Source organism: Eulemur rufifrons, chromosome 7 (genome assembly GCF_041146395.1).
Source record: "Eulemur rufifrons isolate Redbay chromosome 7, OSU_ERuf_1, whole genome shotgun sequence".
In the NCBI taxonomy this organism is placed as follows: domain Eukaryota; kingdom Metazoa; phylum Chordata; class Mammalia; order Primates; family Lemuridae; genus Eulemur; species Eulemur rufifrons.
The window spans coordinates 248,909,153-248,932,213 of record NC_090989.1 but is presented as its reverse complement, the minus strand read 5'-3'; positions in this window follow the sequence as shown (position 1 = coordinate 248,932,213).

The following is a 23,061-nucleotide window of genomic DNA, read 5'->3' as shown; positions in this document are numbered from 1 at the left end:
ACAACATATGAAGCTTATATACCTATTCTATATCTCAAATGAGTTCAAAGCATGAAAATATTGTAGATATTTGCTGACATACATTCCAAATTTTAAAAGTGCAAGGAAAAAACACATTAATGACCTTATCAATAATTAACTCTGGGTAGAGCAATATGCTTTTTATTAGTTCTAATTTTGTTGCCCTTTTTTTATTTCAAAATATTAAGGGAATTCAAATGTTTTTGTTACATAGATACCTTGTATAATGCTTAAGTCAGGGCTTTTTGTGTGCCCATCACCAGAATAGTGTTCATTATACCCAATAGGTAAGTTTTTACCCCTTATCCCCTCCTACCCACCCTTTTCTTGGATCCCAATGACCTTTAGTTCTTTTTGTGCCCCTGTGTGTCCAATGATTAGCTCTCATTTATTAGAGTGCATGTGGTGTTTGGCTTTTTTTTTTTTTATTTTTTTTATTTTTTATTTTTTGTTTGTTTTTCAGCTCATTAAGGGGGTACAAAAGATCAGGCTATATACATTGCCCATGCCTCCCCATCCCCCTGAGTCTGAGCTTTAGTTGTGTCCATTCCCTAGACAGTGCACATCACTCTCATCATATAGGTGTGCACTCCTCCCCTCCCCCCACCCCATCCCCCCCAGAGAGAACTTCAAACGTGTCCATTCCCCAGGCAGTGCGCATCGCACTCATCAAGTAGGTATACATCCATCCCTTCCACCCAGCCCTGACCTCTGTCCAATACCCAATTGGTGTGAATCCCAAATGTGCACTCAGGGAAACCAGTTTGCTGGTGAGTACATGTGGTGCTTGTTTTTCCATTCTTGGGATACTTCACTTAATAGAATGGGTTCCAGCTCACTCCAGGAGAACCAAAGAGATGCCATATCGCCATCATTTCTAATAGCTGAGTAATATTCCATGGTATACATATACCACATTTTGCTAATCCATTCATGAATCGATGGGCATTTGGGTTGTTTCCACATCTTTGCAATTGTGAATTGTGCTGCTATAAACATTCGGGTGCAGGTGTCTTTTTTATAGAATGACTTTTGTTCTTCTGGGTAGATGCCCAGTAATGGGATTGCTGGATCGAATGGTAGGTCTACTTGAATCTGTTTAAGGCATCTCCACATTGCTTTCCACAGGGGCTGCACTAGTTTACAGTCCCACCAGCAGTGTATGAGAGTACCTGTCTCTCCACACCCACACCAACATGTATAGTTTTGGGACTTTTTGATAAAGGCCGTTCTCACTGGAGTTAAGTGATATCTCATTGTGGTTTTGATTTGCATTTCCCTGATGATTAGAGATGTTGAACACTTTTTCATATGTTTGTTAGCCATTTTTATATCTTCTTTTGAAAAATTTCTATTCATGTCCTTTGCCCACTTTTTGATAGGGTTGTTCAATTTTTTCTTACTGATTTTCCTGAGTTCTAAATAGATTCTTGTTATCAGTCCTTTATCTGATGTGTAGTATGCGAAAATTTTTTCCCATTCTGTAGGTTGTCTATTTAAATCAGAGGCATTCATATACGCCAATAACAGTCAAACGGAGAACCAAATTAAGGACTCAATACCCTTCAAAATAGCAACAAAGAAAATAAAATATCTAGGAATATATCTAACTAAGGAGGTGTTTGGCTTTTCATTCCTGAGGTACTTCACTTAGTGTAATGGTCTACAGTTCTATCTAAGTTGCTGAAAAGACATTATTTTATTCCTTTCTATGACTAATGCTAGAAATCAGTTCCAAAAGACACACTGAAATCTACACAAAGTCATGGAAATAAAACAACCTGTTGTTGAATGACTATTGGGTCAAAAATGAAATTAAGATGAAAATCAAAAGAATCTTTGCACTGAATGGCAAAGGCAAAACAAGCTATGAAAATATATAGGACTGAGCAAAAGAACTCCTTAGCGGAAAATTCATAGCCTTACGTCCCTACATCAAAAAAACAGAAAGAGCACAAATTAACAACCTAATATCATACCTCAAGGAAATAGTGAAGGAAGAACAAACCAAATCCAAAGCCAGCAGAGGAAAAGAGATAATGAATTCAGAGTACAACTAAATGAAATGGAAAACAAAACAAACAAGGAAACAAACAAAAAGGATCAATGAAACCAAAAGTTGGTTCTTTGAAAAGAAATGCAATTGATAGACCTCTTGCAATATTATCCAACAAGAGAAAGGAACTACGTAAGCTCAATCAGAAATGAAAAATGAAACATTACAACTGATACCACAGAAATACAAAACATCATCCATAAATACCACAATAATTTCTATACACATAAACTAGAAAATGTAGAGAAAATGGAAAAATTCATGGAAATTCCTAAGAGTCAATCTGGAAGAAATAGAACTCCTGAACAGACCAATAATGAGCAGTTGAGATCAAATCAGTAATAAAACCTCTCCAAAACAACAAAAAAGCCCTGGACCAGACAGATCCATAGCTGAATTCTACCAGACCACAAACAAGAGCTGGTACCCATACTACAATAATTATTTCATATATTGAGAAGAATGGAATTCTTCTCAACTCATTCAATGAAGCCCTTTTTACCATGATACCAAAGCCAGGAAAGGACAAAACAACAACAAAATAAAACTATAGACCAACATCCTTTACAAATATAGATGCAAAAATCTGAAATAAAATTCTAGCAACCTGAATTTAGCAGAATACCAAAAAGATAATCCACCAGGACCAAGTGGGATTCATCCCAGGGAAGGAACGATTGTTCAATATATGCAAATCAATAAATGTGATTCACCACATAAACAGAAGCAAGAACAAAGATCATATGACCATCTCTATAAATGCAAAAAAAGAATTTGACAAAATCCAGCACCCTTTCATGATTAAAACGCTCAACAGACTAGACATAGAAGGAATACATCTCAAACTTATAAAAGCCATATATGACAAACCCACATCCAACATCACTCTGAATGGGGAAGAGTTGAATACATTCCCCCTAAGAACTTATACAAGACAAGGGTACCCACTGTCGCCACTACTATTCAACATAGTGCTGGAAGTCACAGACAGAGCAATTGGTCAAGAGAAAGAAATAAATGATATCCAAATTGGGAAAAGGAAGGCTGAACTGTCTCTCTTCACTGATGACATGATTTTCTACCTGGAAAATACCAAAGACTCCACCAAGAGAGATTGCTGGAATTGATAAATAAATTCAGCAAAGTCTCAATATAAAAAAAAAATCAATGTATATACATCAGTAGCATTTCCATACACCAATAGCAGTCAAGCTGAGAGTCAAATCAAAGACTTAATACCATTCACAATAGCTACAAAAGAAATGAAATACCTAGGAACACACTTAACCAAGGAGGCGAAAGATCTCTACAAGGAGAACTACAAAACACTGAGGAAAGAAATCACAGAGGACACAAACAAATGGGAAAACATATCATGCTTATGGATTGGCAGAATTGACATTGTTAAAATTCTAACGCTACCCTAAGTGCTTTACAAATTAAATTCAGTGCCCATAAAAATATGAATGTCATACATTACAGATGCAGAAAAAATAATTCTGTTTCATTTGGAACCAGAAAAGAGCCTGAATAGCCAAAGCAATCTTAATCCAAAAGAACAAATCTGGAGGCATCACATTTTCAGACTTCAAACTATACTACAAGGCCATTGTATTTGAAAAAGCATGGTATTTGTACAAAAACAGAGATATAGACCAAATGCATATGGAAAAATAACAGAAAATCCAGATATAAAACCACCTATCTATGGCCAACCAATCTGAAAAAGCAGACAATAACATACACTGGGGAAAAGAAGCTCTATTCAAAAAATGGTTCTGGTAATATTGGATAACCATACACAGAAGAATGAAACCAGACCCCTGTCTCTCACCATTCACAAATGTTAATTCAGGATGGATGAAAGACTTAACTGGAAAGCATTAACCCATAAGAATTCTAGAGGAAAATGTTGGAAAAGCTCTTCTATTAATAGATACCAGCATAGGCAAAAAATTTATGCCTAAGACCCAAATGGCGATCAGAGCAACAACAAAAATAAATAAATGGGATTTGATTAAACTAAAAAACTTTTGCACAGTTAAGGAAACAATCAACAGAGCAAATAGACAACCTACAGAATGAGAGAAAATATTTGCAAGCAATATATAAAAAAAAAAAGAAGACCTAATAATAAGAATCTACAAAGAACTAAAGTAAATCATCAGGAAAAACAAACAGACAACCCCATTAAAAATTGGGCAAAAGGCATGAACAGACGTTTTCAAAAGAAGATAGACAAATGGCCAATAAATGTATGAAAAAAATGCTCAAAGTAACTAATAATCAAGGAAATGCAAATTAAAACCACAATGAAATATCACATTACCACTTGTTAGAATCGCTTTTTTTTTTTTTTTTTTTTACAAAGTCCAAAAGCAATAGATGCTGGCATGGATACAGAGAGAACGTAATGCTTATACACTCTCGATGGGACTGCCAATTAGAACAACCTCTATGGAAAACAATATGGAGATCCCTAAAAGAAGTAAAAGCAGACCTACCATTTGATCCAGCAATCCCACTACTTGGTATCTACCCCAAGAAAAATAAAGTCTTTCTATTAAAAAGACACTTGTACTCGAATGTTCATTGCAGCACAATTCACAATTGCAAACATGTGGAATCAACCCAAGTGGCCAAAAATCCATGAATGAATTAATAAAATGTGGTATACGTATATCATGGAGTATTGCTCAGCCATAAAAATGGATGAATTAATGTCTCTTGCTACAATTTTGATGGAACTGGAGACCATTCTCCTACATGTAGTCTCTCAAGAATGGAAAATCACACACCACATGTACTCACTATTATATTGGAAATAACTGATGAGCACACATGTGCACAGAGGGAAGAAAATCTCCGTGGAAATTATGCATCAGGGAGGGGAACAGAGGAGAGGAGTAAAAACCTACCTAAGGGGTACAATGAACACTATTTAGGTAATGGGTATACCTATAACCATGACTCAAGCATTATAAAAAGCTATCCATTCAACCTAAAACATTTGTATCCCTTTAACATTTTGAAACATAAAAAAAAAAAAAAAAACACCCAAGAAAGGCTAACCTCTATCCTGACTTCCAATAATGTAGATCCATTTGCCTGAAGCATATTGTATACAATTTTTTATGACTGGATTTCTTTGTTCAATATTATGTTTGTGTTATTCATCCATTTTGCCATCAGTGGCAAGAATTCACCCCATTTTTATTGCCCAATAGTACTACACTGTATCAGTATAAAATTTTCTTTGCTTATCTATAATGTTGCAAATGGATAATTTAGTTGTTCATTTGGACTACTATTAATATTTTTGCTTCTGTTTATTCTCTTTCTGTATTAATAAAAGTATAATTTCAATTGATTTTTGAATGGAGAGTACTGTTGTATGCAGACTTTTATCATAACAAGTGTATTTTCATATGAGTTTCTTTTTTGATCTTTTCAAAACGGGAATTACCATAGTTACATAGTGCTTTGCCATTTATAAGAATATTGTCCAGATTTCTCCTTAGCACAATATTTAAATACTTATTTCTATAATGAGAATTTTAGAACTTTCACAGTTTGATGTGTTTACAATATCTATTACTGTCTCTTGATGCATTTGAATGCATTTTATTGGAAATACAGGGCAAACATTATCCTGATGTGAAATTTTGCTCCAAGTATTTTTAATCTGATTCTTTTAAATATAGCTCCTTTCTTGTGTAGATAAAGTGCCATCCCCAGGGTTCTGACATAGCTCTCTGTGCTTTTTCAATAATTTCTAATTGACAGTTATTCAGAAAAATTAATATTTCCTTGAGAGTGTCCAACTGTGTCTATAACTTAATGGATTTAATAACACATGAAATGGTATAATGATATTTAGTCTCAAGTATTTTATTTCACTAATTCTTTCATAAATAAATAAGCAAAGTAGACAAATGGCTTAGTGGAAAATAATTCTATTCCTTGAATAGTCATCATTTCTCAGACCAATATTTCATATTCCTTTTTTACTGCATGCTAAAAAATCTCTTAGTAGAAATAAATCATGACAATCTTCCCCAAGATTCCCTGTATCCTACTTTAATATGTCTTCTGATAAGGGTTCTCATTGATTGATGGATTGATTAGGTTATTCATTTATTATTTTAAATGTACTTTAAAAATAATTTATCAAATCATACTCTGTGATAGTCCCCATCCTAGACACTAAAGATATAGAAATAGAAGATTTACTCATTAATGTAATTAATATTTATTGACAGTCTTAAATTGTACTTGACTATATCTGTGATGGCTCAATTCGAATATTAAGAGATTTGTAAATAATTGGATATTTAGTGTAGGGATTTGACTTTATAGTGGGGTCTGGTTAAAAAGGTTTTACCAAATAGGCTGTGTTTCTTTGCCTGGTGTGGACAGACTGTCAGGAGCAGAGATTTGATGTAAATTAAGGAAGCAGGAATAAACCAGAACTACAAAGCTGTTCTGAAAACTCTAAGCACAAATTGGAACCTGTGATAATATATCACTTCTTCCAAGCTTCCAACTGTGATGATAGGGGTGTTCTGCAGGAGAAGCTGAAGTCTTACATAATTCTTGGCCCAGGAGTCAGAGAAGCAGATGCAGGAGAATGGGCAAAAAAGCATCACTGAGAGAATAAGAAGCCTAACAACTCTGATATGATCCATTAATAAAATAATATAAAAACAAAATTATATACAAGATGACTATAAAATGCTTACTTAAATAATGTATTTTCTATAATTCTATGCCAAGTAACAATAGACAATTGGTTTACCCATGTATTTACCATATATGGGTAAATCAAAAGGAAGAAATTATGCAAATTGAAGGGTTTTGTTAGGCAGAGTGATGTAATGGATGATGTGGAACCCAATGGGAAACAGAAAAAAATGCAAGGTCTTCTGACAAAACCTCAGAACATCATCATGAATAATAAGTGACATCTTTGTTTTTTATCATCCAGATTTTACTGTATTATGCTTGGAATCTAGAGGCATCTTATGTTCAAGTTTGTATCACATATGTTTTTCTTGAAGCCAAGGGTTACACCTTTTGGCAGTTCAACTAACTCACCAAACGGTTAATAGAGGGTCAACCCAAAGAATGCCTCAAAATTTTAGTTTATATTATTTCTTCATCCTAGAGCACAAGACTCTCATACCTTTCATATCATTAACTTCTTAACATCAAGTCTAAAATCAAATATTTGTTGACCCAACAAAGATTTTTGTGATGAGTCCTTTTCAATCTGGTTTCTTCAAGACAATTACTCCCTTTTGCTCTAAAATATCCACTGAGCCCATTGAATTAACTTTTCTTCAATGCATTTAGACTATGGCTAGTGATAAAGCCTCTTAAGATTACTTGGAAAATAGTCACTAATATCATTTTCTGTGCTCTATGGTTCAGATGAGGAACCCTCTTTGAAAAGGGACTTGTCTTCTGCCCTTCCTCCCTCATTTAGGTGAGAATCTATTTTCTAACCCATTACTTTTTGACATACTTATCAATGCTTGAATTCATATTAGCATTTTGTTCACATTATCTACCTAATCCCAATGTAAACTCCAGAAAAAAGAGGTGAAATGTATTTTGTTTACAGCTAAATCCCCAGTGACACCTAGTAGGCAGATAGCACAGTACATATGAATTGAATAATTCATAAATATTAATCAAGACTCTCTTTAATTTGGTTATCAAGGTGACCATTGAAAATCTCAAATGTGGTGACAATTCAATAAAAGCACAATCATTGTGTTTCCTTCAAAAGTGTTGAACAGTCTAGTAAAACCACTTATATTTACTGTTTTAACTATGAGTAATTGTGAAGCAGTTTCCTTTGAAAATTTGCCTTAATCACTGATTGAATTTTACTCCAGTTTCTTCCATCATTTTATTCCTAAATTACAATATTGTCAAGTATGCCTTCTGCCATGGCAGCTGGGAGGGGTTCAACTGATTGCTATAATTTGTACATTCTCTACAGCATGAGTCTAATATGCCAAACAGTTGCAATATTGCTGCTATCATTGTCATTCTAGTATTATTGTTATAAGAATTCATTACAATTACAAAAATAATTACAAACACTGTTCATCTTTTTCTTTTCTGACATTACTCAACTATCCTAAGAAATAGTAGGAATCCAAAATCACACAGAGACATCCAAAAGCAGTCACTTCTGTGTGTATATGTATATATGTGCATAAACTTTTGCCACTCTAAGAGTTAAAACTTCATATGATAATGTCACTAAAAGAAAATGCTAGCACCACTGATCAAAATCAGATCTCAGTTAATATAAAATAGTATTTGAAGTTTTGAAAAGAATATGTGGTAAAATTTAGATGTATTAGAACTACATGAGAGGGTGTTTGATTTTGTATTTCAAGAAATCAGGAGGTGCTTTGTTACATTACTCAAATTCTCTGAAGTATTAGCTTATGTCATTGTTTCAATGAGGACATATAGAAGATTAGTTTTTTTTCCCTGTAGCTTTTATCCAGTGTAATTAGCAACAGTTTACAAGTAGCATCAGTGATACCAAAAAAGAGGATACAATTGTGATTTTTACATGGATTTCTCTAATATAAAATTAAGAATTGGCATGAATTTTGCTTAGAAGTGAGTCATTTCTAGGTTAAATCATGTATGATTTATTCTTGTTACATTGCAAACTGTCTCATACTCAGTAGCTTTAAAATTACAACCATCTTTTGTACATAGATCATGTCTAGGTCAGCTGAATACAGCCAGGGTTTAGCTGAATTTGACGAGATGGCTCTGTCTTACTGTACAAGTGCTCAACTATCTCATTTTGCAGATTGGTCTATTGGGAGCCTGGGGCAGGGGAGCTCTGTTCCACGTGTCTCTCATCCTCCTTTCACCAGCAGGATAGAATTTTTCTCACGGCAATGGCAGAGGGACAAATGAACAAGTGGAAAGATTCAAGGCCCAGTAAAGCCTAGATTTGGAACTGGCACATTTCCACTTCTGCCTTATTCTATTGCCCAGATAAGGCACCTGGCCAATCTCAAAGTCAAAGGGCAGGGGAATATACTTTGTCTTTATTGAAGGAGTTCCAAAGTTGCATGACAAGATAAATGGGATAGATTCAGGGAAGGGTAAGGAATTGGGGTTAATAATACAATCTACCTCAAATCCTAAATGAGATTATCCCATGTAATTAAACAATCAACTTGAAATGATGCCACACTAAAACAAAACAAAATAAAAAAAAGAAGTCCTGAGTGGAGAAAAAGATGGCAGAGTGGTGGTGACGGCCTGAATCTGCGCTCCCGGGAAGGAAGGCATCGATCCGGACCTGCCACAATGCTAGAAGACTGCTCCCACACAGGAACAGCGGTGTGAATCCACGGAGAATCAGCGTGGGACAAACAGAGCGAGTGAGGTCTGAGGTGAACGAAAATTGGGAACGCGGGACAGACACTAGCCAGCGGAGCGCGGGTCGGATACACCCGCCCCCAGCCGGGGCGGGTGCAGCCTCTCGGGAAAGCGGCTAGCCCTCCGCTCCCAATTGAACAGAGCCCTGACCCAGGCCAGCACAGAATCACTGAGGGATACGTGGCGCATTGGAGACAGGAGGCTTTTTTTGAGAAATTACCTTAGAACCTGGGGGATCTCAGCTGAGACAGCGCTTGGCGAGGAGGGACGGATCTGCCCCAGGGCGGAAAAACACAAAAGACTCCCGGACAGCAAATAGCGTCGTACCCCGTGCTGCCTTTTTCGGCAGTTCTCCAGCTGGTCACCCCCGGTGCGTGTCCTTGCTCGCCAGCCCCTGGGCAGTGGCGGTCTCCGCCTGCCGGGGAGCCGGCCCCCTCCGGCCCCAGAGCTCAGCAGGCGCCATCTTGAAAGCGAAGGCAAAACCGCTCGGGAGCCAAAAAGTGCCCAGCGGCTCTTTCTGCCCGTGCTGCCTTTTTCGGCGGTTCTCCAGCCGGTGACCCCCTGGTGCGCGTCCTTGCTCACCAGCCCCCGGGCAGTGGTGGTCTCTGCCTGCTGAGGAGCCGGTCTCCTCCATCCCCGGAGCTCTGCAGGCGCCATCTTGAAAGCGAGGGCGAAACCGCTCGGGAGCCATAAAGTGCCGAGCGGCTCTCTCTGCCGGGCGCCCTCCGCTGGTCTCTGAACCAACGCCAGGAGTGCGGGATATGCCGGGGCCGCGCTCGGGGTGAAGGGGCAGAGCTGCGCTAAGGCAAAAAAAAAAAAAAAAAACAACACGAACAAGAAGAATAGGCTCGCCGAACTGTATATTTTATTCTTGGTAAATTTCTTCTGGGTTTTGTTTGTTTGTGTTTGTGTTTGTTTTTTTTGGGTTTTTTCTTTTTTTTCTTTCCTTTTCTTTTCTTTTTCTTTTTTTTTCCGGCGGCGGACAGCCTCGGCGGGCACCTTTGCCCTCTGGGCTTCTGGCTGCCGCGACTTTTTGAGCGCGGAAGTTGGATCCCCACCACCCTCGGAGCTGTGCGGGCGCGTAGACGTCATCTTGAAATCCACTGCGAAACCGCCCGGGACCCAGCCGGGCGGGCGTGAAGGGGCGGAGCTGTGCTAAGGCGTAAAAACAAAAACATCTAATGGCCGCTCCGGACCCAGCCGAGCGGAAGTGAAGGGGCAGAGCTGTGCTAAGGCGTAAAACAAACAAACAAACAAAAAAAATTGAGTCGCTGAATTATATACTTCAGATTTGTGTATCTTTCTGCCTTGCGGTGTGGTGAAGTGCTATGTAGTTTGTTTTTGTTCATTTTTGTTGGCGTTTTTGGTGTTTTTTGGTCTGGCTTTTTGCGTTTCTTTTCTTTTTTTTTTTTCTTTTCTTTTTTTTTTTCTTTTTCTTTCTTTCTTTTTCTTCTTTTTTTTCTTTTCTCTTTCGTTTTCTACTCTTTCTTTTCTTTCTTTCCTTTTCTTTTTTCTTTTTTTTTTCTTTTTCTCTTCTCTTTCTCCTCTCTTTTCACCTTCTAACTGGGGACCCACGGTGAGCTTCGGAACGGGCCAGGTCCCTGGCTCTGGTACATACCGGATCCTGAGTAGTCACCCCGAGGGCTGGAGATCTGCGGGCACGCAATTGCCACTCTAGGGCCCACAGCCAAGTCACTGCGGAGCAATAGGGTACCAAGAGGCTCCCTGGACGGCCCTCTCCCCTGGTCCACGGACCTTATATAGGATCCCTGCCCAAGTGTAAACACTGAATACTTCTCCAGAAGCGAGAGTGTGGAACCTGATCCCTGGGGACATTGGGCCAAGACAGACTTTTGCCCGTGGGAGATACAGCAACCGGGGCGCTGAGCAAGCAAAGTCACCGTCCTCTCCCTATAGCTAGTATCTTGCCGGCAGATAGAGTCAGAAACCTCCCCTATAGAGGAAGAACCAAAGGGAAACAAACAAACAAACAAACAAAGAGAATTTCGGTCTACTATTAGTGTGGACCCTGCCTGCCTTCTGAAAGACCACAACACAGTGTCCTAACTCACCAAAGCGGTCCTGGATCACTCCAATCCTCTAGGATTGGACCCATCGGAAGCAGTCCCCCAACGGAAACAGAAAAATCTCTGAACAATACACAACAGTCTCCCCCTCTTGCCAAAAGAAGCAACATACCTAGACTGTTTCACAGCCTAAGAATAGAGCACAAAGAGTCCTGTTAACCAGACTAAACCTATAAGTAAAGATCCAACGACAAATCTAGATGGGAAGGGCCCAGCGAAAAAACACGGAGAGCAAAAAGAATCAAATGGAAAGCTCATCCCCAAAGAGAAATACCAGCTCCCAACCATTTGACACAAACCAGACTCAAAACACCAACATGTCACAGGAAGAATTCCAATTATGGATTATAAACAAGCTGAATAATATACAAGAATCAATGGATAAACAACACAAGGAAAACACAAAAAAAATACAGGATTTGGAGGAAAAATTCACTAAAGAAATTGAAATATTGAAGAAAAACCAAACTGAACTCCTAGAAGTGAAGAATTCACTCAGAGAGCTACAAAACACTGTGGAAAGTCTCAAGAGCAGGGTAGATCAAACAGAGGAAAGAATCTCAGAAATTGAAGATAACTCCTTCCAACTAAATAAGTCAGTCACAGAGATAGATCAAAAAAGTAAGAGAAATGATCTGAGTCTTCAAGAAATGTGGGATTATGTGAAGAAACCTAACTTGAGAGTTATTGGCATTCCTGAGGGTGAAGAAGATAACAAGCAAGGGTTGGACAAGCTATTTGAAGACATAATCGAGGAAAATTTTCCAGGCCTTGCCAATACTCTACACATACAGATTCAAGAAGCTCAAAGGACCCCTGGGAGATTCATAGCAAATAGGAAAACACCACGCCACGTAGTCATCAGGCTGACCAAAATATCCACTAAAGAGTCACTTCTCCGAGCTGTAAGGAGAAAGAAACAAGTAACTTACAAAGGAAAACCCATCAGAATTACGCCAGATTTCTCAGCTGAAACCTTACAAGCAAGAAGAGGTTGGGGCCCCATTTTCACGCTTCTGAAACAGAATAATGCCCAGCCTAGAATCTTGTACCCAGCTAAGCTAAGTTTTCTATACGAAGGAGAAATCAAGACATTCTCAGATAAACAAAGGTTGAGGGAATTCACCAAGACAAGACCAGCCCTCCAAGAAGTACTCAATAGAGAATTATACACGGATCAGCACAAGAAAGATCCACGAAAGTAAAACTACTCAAGAGCTAAAGATGAAACTCCAGATACCACAATGGCCCAGGAGAGAAAACATCACAATGAAGTTCTACCCAACAAGCTGAACAAAAAACTGTCTCACCTATCAGTTTTCTCAATAAATGTGAATGGCTTGAACTCCCCGCTCAAGAGACATAGACTGGCCCAATGGATAAAAAAATACAATCCAAGTATCTGCTGTCTTCAAGAAACTCACCTAACCTGCAAAGATGCATTTAGACTGAAAATAAAAGGATGGAAATCGATATTTCAAGCAAATGGTAACCAAAAGAAAGCTGGTGTGGCAATCTTAATTTCCAATAACTTAGCTTTCAAACCAACAAAAATAATAAAAGACAAAGATGGCTACTACATACTGATTAAAGGCACAATTCATCAAGAAGCCATGACTATACTCAATATATATGCACCCAACCTAGGTGCACCTAGATTCATAAAGCAAACCCTACTAGATCTCAACCAAATGATAGATAACAATACTGTAATAGCTGGAGACCTTAACACCCCACTGACAGTACAGGACAGATCCTCTAAACAGAAAATAAACAAAGACATAATGGACCTCAATAGAATGCTAGAACAAATGGGCATGGCTGACATCTATAGGACATTCTACCCAAAGTCCACAGAATATACATTCTTCTCATCAGCTCACGGGACATTCTCTAAGATTGACCATGTCCTAGGACATAAATCATGTCTTCAAAAATTCAAAAAGATAGAAATTATACCACGCATCTTCTCAGATCACAGCGGAATAAAAGTAACAATGATCACAAACAGAAACCCTCACTCTTACTCAAAGTCATGGAAGCTAAATAACCTTCTCCTGAATAATTATTCTATAAAAGAAGAAATCAAGATGGAAATCAAAAATTTCTTTGAATTAAATGACAATGGAGATACAACTTATCAAAATCTATGGGATGCAGCTAAAGCAGTCCTGAGAGGAAAATTCATATCCATAAATGCCTATATCAAAAAGACAGAAAACATGCAAATAGACAACCTAACGAATAGACTCAAAGAACTGGAGAAAGAAGAACAGAACGATCCCAAACCCAGCAGAAGGCGAGAAATTACTAAGATCAAATCAGAACTAAATGAAAAGGACAACAAAGAAACTATAAGGGAAATTAATAAAACAAAAAGTTGGTTCTTTGAAAAGATAAACAAAATAGACACACCTCTGGCTAGACTAACCAAGAGCACAAAAGTAAAATCTCTAATAACCTCCATTAGGAACATGAAAGGAGAAATCACAACCGATGCTACAGAGATACAAGATATCATCTATGAATTCTACAAAAATCTTTATGCACACAAACTGGAGAACGTGGAGGAAATGGACAAATTTTTAGAAACACATAGTCTTCCCAGGCTCAACCAGGAAGAAATAGAGTACCTGAACAGACCAATATCAAGAACTGAAATCGAAACAGCAATAAAAAACCTTCCCAAAAAGAAAAGCCCTGGTCCAGATGGGTTCACACCTGAATTTTACCATACATACAAAGAAGAACTGGTGCCCATCCTACATAAACTATTCTCCAATATTGAGAAGGATGGAGTTCTCCCTAACACGTTCTACCAAGCCAATATAACATTAATACCAAAACCTGGAAAGGACACAACAAAAATAGAGAACGACAGACCAATTTCCCTCATGAATACAGATGCAAAAATTTTCAATAAAATACTAGCAAATCGAATCCAAGTACTTATCAAAAAAGTAATCCACCACGACCAAGTGGGCTTCATCCCCGAGATGCAGGGGTGGTTCAACATACGTAAATCTATAAATGTAATTCACCACATAAATAGAAGCAAAAACAAAAACCATATGATACTCTCATTAGATGCAGAAAAAGCATTTGACAAAATTCAACACCCTTTTATGATAAAAACGCTTAACAAAATAGGCATTGATGGAACCTACCTAAAAATGATACAAGCCATATATGACAAACCCACAGCCAACATCATACTGAATGGGGAAAAACTGAAAGCACTCCCACTTAGAACTGGAACCAGACAGGGCTGCCCATTGTCTCCATTACTTTTCAACATAGTATTGGAAGTCCTTGCGAGAGCTATCAGGCAAGAGAGCAGAATCAAGGGAGTCCAAATAGGGAAGGAAGAGATCAAACTCTCACTTTTTGCTGATGATATGATGTTATATCTGGAAAACCCCCAGGATTCAACCAAGAGACTCCTGGAATTGATTAACGAATACAGCAAAGTCTCAGGCTACAAAATTAATATACACAAATCAGAGGCATTTATATATGCCAATAACAGTCAATCGGAAAACCAAATTAAAGACTCAATACCCTTCAAAATAGCAACAAAGAAAATAAAATATCTAGGTATATATCTAACTAAAGAGGTAAAGGACCTCTATAAGGAAAACTATGAAACACTGAGAAAAGAAATAGCAGAACTTGCAAATAGATGGAAAAATATACCATGCTCGTGGATCGGAGGAATCAACATTGTTAAAATGTCTATACTACCCAAAGTTATCTACAGATTCAATGCAATCCCTATTAAATTACCAACATCATTCTTTACAGACATAGAGAAAATAATTATACAATTTGTATGGAATCAAAGAAGACCCCGTATAGCAAAAGCAATTTTAAGCAACAAAAACAAAATTGGAGGTATTAATTTGCCAGACCTCAAACTATACTACAAGGCCGTGGTTCTTAAAACAGCCTGGTATTGGCACAAGTGCAGGGACACAGACCAGTGGAACACAACAGAAAATCCAAATATAGAACCATCCTCATACAGTCACCTAATTTTCGACAAAGCGGGAAAGAATATACTCTGGGGACAAGAATCCCTATTCAACAAATGGTGCTGGGAGAATTGGTTAGCCACTTGTAGAAGACTGAAACAGGACCCACAGCTTTCACCTCTCACAAAAATCAAATCACGGTGGATAACAGACTTAAACCTTAGGCGTGATACAATCAGAATTCTAGAAGAAAATGTAGGAAAGACTCTTACAGACATTGGCCTAGGCAAAGAATTTATGAAGAAGACCCCCAAGGCAATCACAGCAACAACAAAAATAAATGAATGGGACATGATTAAATTAAAAAGCTTCTGCACAGCCAAAGAAACAGTCCAGAGAATAAACAGACCACCTACAGAATGGGAAAAAATTTTTGCATGCTACACATCAGATAAAGGACTGATAACAAGAATCTATTTAGAACTCAGGAAAATCAGCAAGAAAAAATCAAGCAACCCTATCAAAAAGTGGGCAAAGGACATGAATAGAAATTTTTCAAAAGAAGATATAAAAATGGCTAACAAACATATGAAAAAGTGTTCAACATCTCTAATCATCAGGGAAATGCAAATCAAAACCACAATGAGATATCACTTAACCCCAGTGAGAATGGCCTTTATCAAAAAAATCCAAAACAACACATGTTGGCGTGGGTGTGGAGAGACAGGAACACTCATACACTGCTGGTGGGACTGCAAACTAGTGCAACCCCTGTGGAAAGCATTATGGAGGTATCTTAAACAGATTCAAGTAGACCTGCCATTTGACCCAGCAATCCCATTACTGGGCATATACCCAAAGGAAAAAAGGTCATTCTGCAACAAAGGCACGTGTACCCGAATGTTTATAGCAGCACAATTCACAATAGCAAAGATGTGGAAACAACCCAAATGCCCATCAATACATGATTGGATTAGTAAACTGTGGTATATGTATACCATGGAATACTACTCAGCTATAAGGAATGATGAAGATACAACATCTCTATGGTTCTCCTGGAGAGAGTTGGAACCCATTATATTAAGTGAAGTATCCCAAGAATGGAAAAACAAGCATCACATGTACTCACCAGAAAATTGGTTTCCTTGATCATCACCTAAATACAAATCTGGAAACGACACCAATTGGACATCAGACTGAGGTGGGGGTGGGGGAGGGGATGGGGGTATGCCTACACAATGAGTGCATTGCGCACCGTTTGGGGAGTGGTAACACTTGAAGGTGCTGACTCGGGAAAGGAGGGGTGGGGGAAAAAATATGAAACTATTGTTTTTAACTTGCACTGTTCACTTAATAATTTATCATGAATATTTCCCATATTATTTCATATCATTGTACAAGAAATAATGTATACATTATGAGGACATACTGTATCTAACAAGATATACTGTTAGACTCTTTGATTCTGTAAAATTAAATAAAAAAAAAAGTAAAAAAAAAAAAAAAAAACAATGGAAAGTTTTAAGAATAGACTAGATCAGGCAGAAAAAAGAATCTCAGATATTGAAGGCAACCATCCACACACAGCCAACTGATCTTTGATGAAGCAGACAACAATGCACACTGGGGAAAAGAAGCTCTATTCAATAAATGGTGCTGGGAAAATAGTATAGCCACATGCACAAGAATGAAATAGGATACATATCTCTCACCACTTTAAATGTAAAGCACGAAACCATAAGAATTCTAGAAGAAAATTTAGGACAAACTCTTCTAGATATTGACTTAGGCAAAGAATTTATGGAAAAGACCTCAATGGCAATCACAGAAACAACAAAATAAATAAATGGGACTTATTAAATTAAAAAGCATCTGCACATCTAAGGAAACAATCAACAGAGCAAATAGACAACCTAAAGAATGGGAGAAAATATTTGCAAGCTATACATCTGATAAAGGGCTAATAAGCAGAGTCTGCAAAGCACTCAAGCAAATCAGCAAGAAAAAACCAAACAACCCTATTAAAAAGTGGGCAAAAGACATGACTAGAAACTGTTCAAAAGAAGATAGACAAATGGCCAATATATATATGAAAAATACACAGCATCACTAATCACCATGGCAATGCAAATTAAGACCCACAATGAGATACCACCTTATCCCAGTTAGAATGGCTTTTATTAAAAAGTTCAAAAACAATAGATGCAGGTGTGGATGCAGAGAGTAAGGAATGCTTATACACTGTTGGTAGGACTGCAAATTAGTACAGCCTCTATGGAAAACAGTATGGAGATTCCTCAGAGAACTAAAAGTAGACTTACCATTTGATCCAGGAGTTCCACTACTGGATATTTACCTAAAGGAAAAGAAGTCATTTCATCAAAAAGACCCCTGTACTCAAATGTTTGTCACAGCACCATTCACAATTGCAAAGAGGTGGAATCAACCCAAGTGCCTATCAATTCATGAGTGGATTAACAAAATGTGCTATATGTAAAAGATGAAAGATTTATTTGACCTGAAGAGAAACCAGAGTATAAAAAATGTGGTATATGTATTCCATAGAATACTACTCAGCCATTAAAAAGGGATGAATTAATGCCTTTGGCAATGATTTGGATAGAACTGGAGACCATTATGCTAAGCGAAATATCTAAAGAATGGAAAAACAAACACCACTGGTACTTGCTATTAAATTGAAAGTAACCAGTAAGCAAACATGTAAACAGAGGGAAGTAAAAGTCAGTGGAAATCAGGCAGGGAGTAGAGGGGAGGAGGCCATGGGTGAAAACCTACTTACCCGAGACAGTGAGCACTATCTGGGTGATGGGCACTCTTACGGCTCTGACTCAGGCATTACAAAAGTGATCCATGTAGCTAAAAACATATGTACCCTCATAATATCTGAAATTAAAAAAAGGAAAAAAAGAGAAAATTCTAAATAAATTATACTAAGAGATGAAAAAAAAAAAAAAAAAAGAAGTCCTTATCTTGGTGTTGCTACATTTGGATTATAATAATTTAATTTATAATTTATAATAATTTATAATACAAATCAGAAAAATAAAACACTAAGTGACTATTTTGGAGTAAATATTAGTGAGTTCATTGATTTATACAATATATATTCTCAGTTGTCAACTTAAATTATATTTTTGTTTGTATTTTTTTCTTATTTACTAAAATTAGGGGGCAGGGTGAAATGAATGGCAGATTAATGTAAAAAATGGAAATCAATTTTGTTTCTTTTTGTCTTCATTTGTTTGTTTTCTTGAGAGGGGTATAGTTGTCTATAGTAGTCAACCTGCAGATGTGGTGGTACTACAATCACTGATTATGAATCGTTTGAGTTTATCTCATTACTAGCAATAGATTAGTTGTGTCAGCTGAGGATTAGACATTTTTACCTAATTATCTGTATGAGACTAATGAACATATCAATTTGGAGAATCATATTTTTCATATTTCCCTCATAGAACTATATTGGGTTTTTGTCTCTTGTTAATTAAATGTTGGGTGTTAAGATTAGAAACTTTTGGCCAGACCAGTATCATAAAGACTTTCTGTTTTGGTTTCTTCTAGTAGTTTTATAGTTTCACATTACATATTTAATCCATTTTGAGTTGACTTTTGTATATGGTGAGAGATGGGGGTCTAGTTTCATTGTTCTGCATGTAAACATTTAATATATAGTTTTCTCAGCACCATTTATTGAAGAGACTGTTTTCTCCCACAGTATGTGCTCTTGACATTTTGTTGAAAATCAGTTTGCTGTAAATGCATGGATTTATTTCTCGGCTCTCTCTTTCGTTCCATTGGTCTATGTGTCTGTTTTTATGCCAGTACCACGATGTTTTGGTTACTATAGCTTTGTAGTATATTTAGAAGTCAGGTAGTGTGATACCTCTAGTTTTGTTCTTTTTGCTCAAGACTGCTTCAGCTATCTGGGGTCTTTCTTGGCTCCATACAAATTTTAGGACTTTTTTCCTATTTCTGTGAAGAATGTCATTGATATTTTGATAGGGAATAAATTGAATCTGTAGATCACTTTGGGCAGTATGGGTATTTTAATGATATTAATTCTTTCAATCCCTAAACATATTGGGCAGGGATTTTTTGGATAGGACCTCAAAAGCACAGGCAACAAAAGCAAAAATAGGCAAATTGGAAAGTGTAGCTATCCAGCATATATAAGGAACTCAAATGACTCAATAGTAAAAAATATTAATAAATGATTTGTTTAATAAATGGTCAAAGGACCTAAATAGACATTTCTCAGAAAAGACATATTAATGGGCAGCAGGTATATGACAAGATACTGAATATCACTAATCACAAAGGAATGCAAATCAAAACTGCAATGAGATATAACCTCACCCCATTTAGGATGGTTACAATCAAAAAGCCAAAAAATAACAAATGTCACCGAGGATGTGGAGAAAAGGGAACTTCTATACTCTGTTGGTAGAAATGTACATTAGTACAGCCATTACAGGAAACAGTATGGAAGTTCCTCAAAAAATTAAAAATATAATTATCATATGCTCCAACAATTTCACTACTATGTCTATAACCAAAGGAATCGAAATCAGTATGTTTAAGAGATATCTGCACTCTCTTGTTTATTACAGCACTGCTCACAGTAGCCAAGAGATGGAATCAACCTATATATCCATAAACAGATGAATGAATACAAAATGTGGAACATATAAATGTATACACAATTGGATACTATTCAGCTAAAAAAAGGAAGAAAATACTGTCATTTATAACAACATAAATAAATATGGAAGACACAATCTTAAATGAAATAAGTCATAACCAGAAAGACAAAAACCAAATTATCTCACTTATATGTAGACTCTAAAAAAGTTGATCTCATAGAAATAGTGATTAGAATAGTGGTTACCAAAGAGTAAGGTGGGGGAAAGGTAAGAGGGTGAGATGGGGAGAGGCAGGTCAACAGGTACAAAGTTGCAGTTAGATAGGAAGAATAATTTCTGATGTTCTATTACATACTAGGGTAACTATAGCTAATAACAATAAAGCTAATATATTTCAAAATGACAAGAGTGAATAATACACAAGAATTTTATATCCTCAGTCTCACATACCCCAGATTTAGGAAACACAAAACAATTTTGGGGAAAAAAATAGCAGAAAGTTTATAACATAAGCACTGAATTCTTTTTCTAAAGCCTTTATCATTTCTTTGCATTGATAACTTTCAAAATCTTTTTCTAGTAATTCAAAGAAATTAAGTAATTATATAATTAGCATAATAAATTTAATTATATAATTAAAACAATATTTAATTATACAATTAGCATAGTATAATAATTATATAATTAGCTTAATTCATCAGTAACAGTTACTGTCCACATCAAAAAATGTCTTTTGCATGTTTCCTTTTCCATAGACTCTAAAATATTTTCATTTCTTTCCATGGGCACATAAAATCTCTCATCTATTATTTTCATAAATGTCATGTGAGAAGTTTATCAATTCTTTTTAAACATTAAAAGGAGAAATTAGAGAAATTGATTATGACACGATGTGCTTTGAAGATAATTATTTGCAATAATTTTTGCTTAATATAGATGTCATGTAAATATATTATAATAAATAGTTTATACATTCTCATGATAATTTATAGATATAAAATTATATTAATATTTCTTATTTAAAAATTTAAATACTTCAGGATTTAAATATTAGGCAACTATGACATTAATTTTAATAAGTGGGAAAACTGCAAAGATCAATTGTCCCAGAACTTCCATTCTTAAAAAATAGAGGTCAAAATATAAGACAATTTATAGAAATCTGACAAAAAGTACGTTATAGTTAACAAAAGCACCATGACAAATAATTCCTTACCTGTAAAGTTAAGGATATATAACTGTGAATAGCATGATGCATCATAAATTTCAAATTTGGCTAACTTATTATTTTTTGCTCTCATGTGATATCATTTATTTTGATAAAAAACATGTTTTAAGATAAGACTATTCAGTAAATAGGAAGCTAATTCATTAAATTTGTTAGCAAGTTTATTAATTTAAAATTTGTCTTCTCTTTTTCATCCCTGAAAATAGATGAAATAAAATAACTTGCCATCTATGAGATCATACACAGGGATTAAAAATAGACATTGTTTATGTTTGAAAAGACTAAAAAGTAAGAAGTTAGAAGCAACTGAAGGAATGTTGGGTTTAAAATGAGAACTTCTAGCCTTGAATTACAGGCTTTATGGAAGACATCTTAGCTTGCCCCAATTATTTTAACAAAGGACACAGAACCACAGAAAGGTACTGATATAATATTATTTCGTGAGCATATGCAAATAATATGGCAGAAGAGCATAGCCTTCCTCTTGCTCTTGGACAGGGATACTCATGAAAATATAGCATTTTCATCATGTGTATTTTATAAATATTACAAAACAACTTTTACTTCCATTTCTACCTTTGTAAGTGGAATAGAATAATTGGTAGGCAGCTTCAAATTCAATCAACCATCTTAATTTCTATAAAAGCTACTTTCCCCATGACACTATTATTTTTTAGAAATTCCTACAGAAAAAAAATTCACTTTATTCAGCTGTGGGTGGCACAATTGGTATTCAAATATTATTCTCTATGCAAATATAAATGATTTTGTTTAATGTAAAATAATACAGTTGATTAAATTTTAGTACCTAGATATCATTTTTAAATGCAGTATTAACAAAAGCCAAATAATGATGTAAGTATCTAAAACGGCTAAAGAAATACAGATATATACCTAAAACTGGAAACCAGTTATTTCAGGCTTTCAGTAGCAAATAAGATTTACTATTAATAGAACGCTAGTGTGCTGAAGTAACTATGCAATATTTATTGCCATGTAATTCAATTCAACTTTAAAAATGTAACATTATTCTCTATAATGAATTCTAAACATACTCTATACCAGAAAAATCATTTCAATTAATTAAATATATAATTTCAATATGCTTTTAAAATATACTTTAAAATGCTTTTACTGGATTATTTTGTCTGAAAGCCTCTCTTTTCTTTCTTTTTCCCCTCTTTCTTTCGTTTCTTCCCTTCTTCCTTCTTTTCTTCCCTCCTTTTTTCCTTCCTTCCTCCCTCCCTCCCTCCCTCCCTTCCTTCCTTCCACCCTTCTCTTCTTTCATTCAGTCTTCAATTAACTATTCAAAAATGTACATTGTATACTTAATATGTACCAAGGACTGTGTTTGCTCTTGGAAGAAGAAATGAAAATCTAAGAATTCAAAAGGAACTTTCAAGGTAGGTGAACCCATTAGTTGCCTTGTAATCCAACCTGATGAATTTCTCAAAACAAAAATGTCATGAATCAGCACTCAAATCAAGAAATAACCAAAAACCCCAAAGGCCCTTTCTTGATTCTTCCCAGTCACTGCCTGATACACAAAGCCAGTGTTGGGCTAATTAACTCTCAGGAAGAGCAAATAAACCAACTACTAATT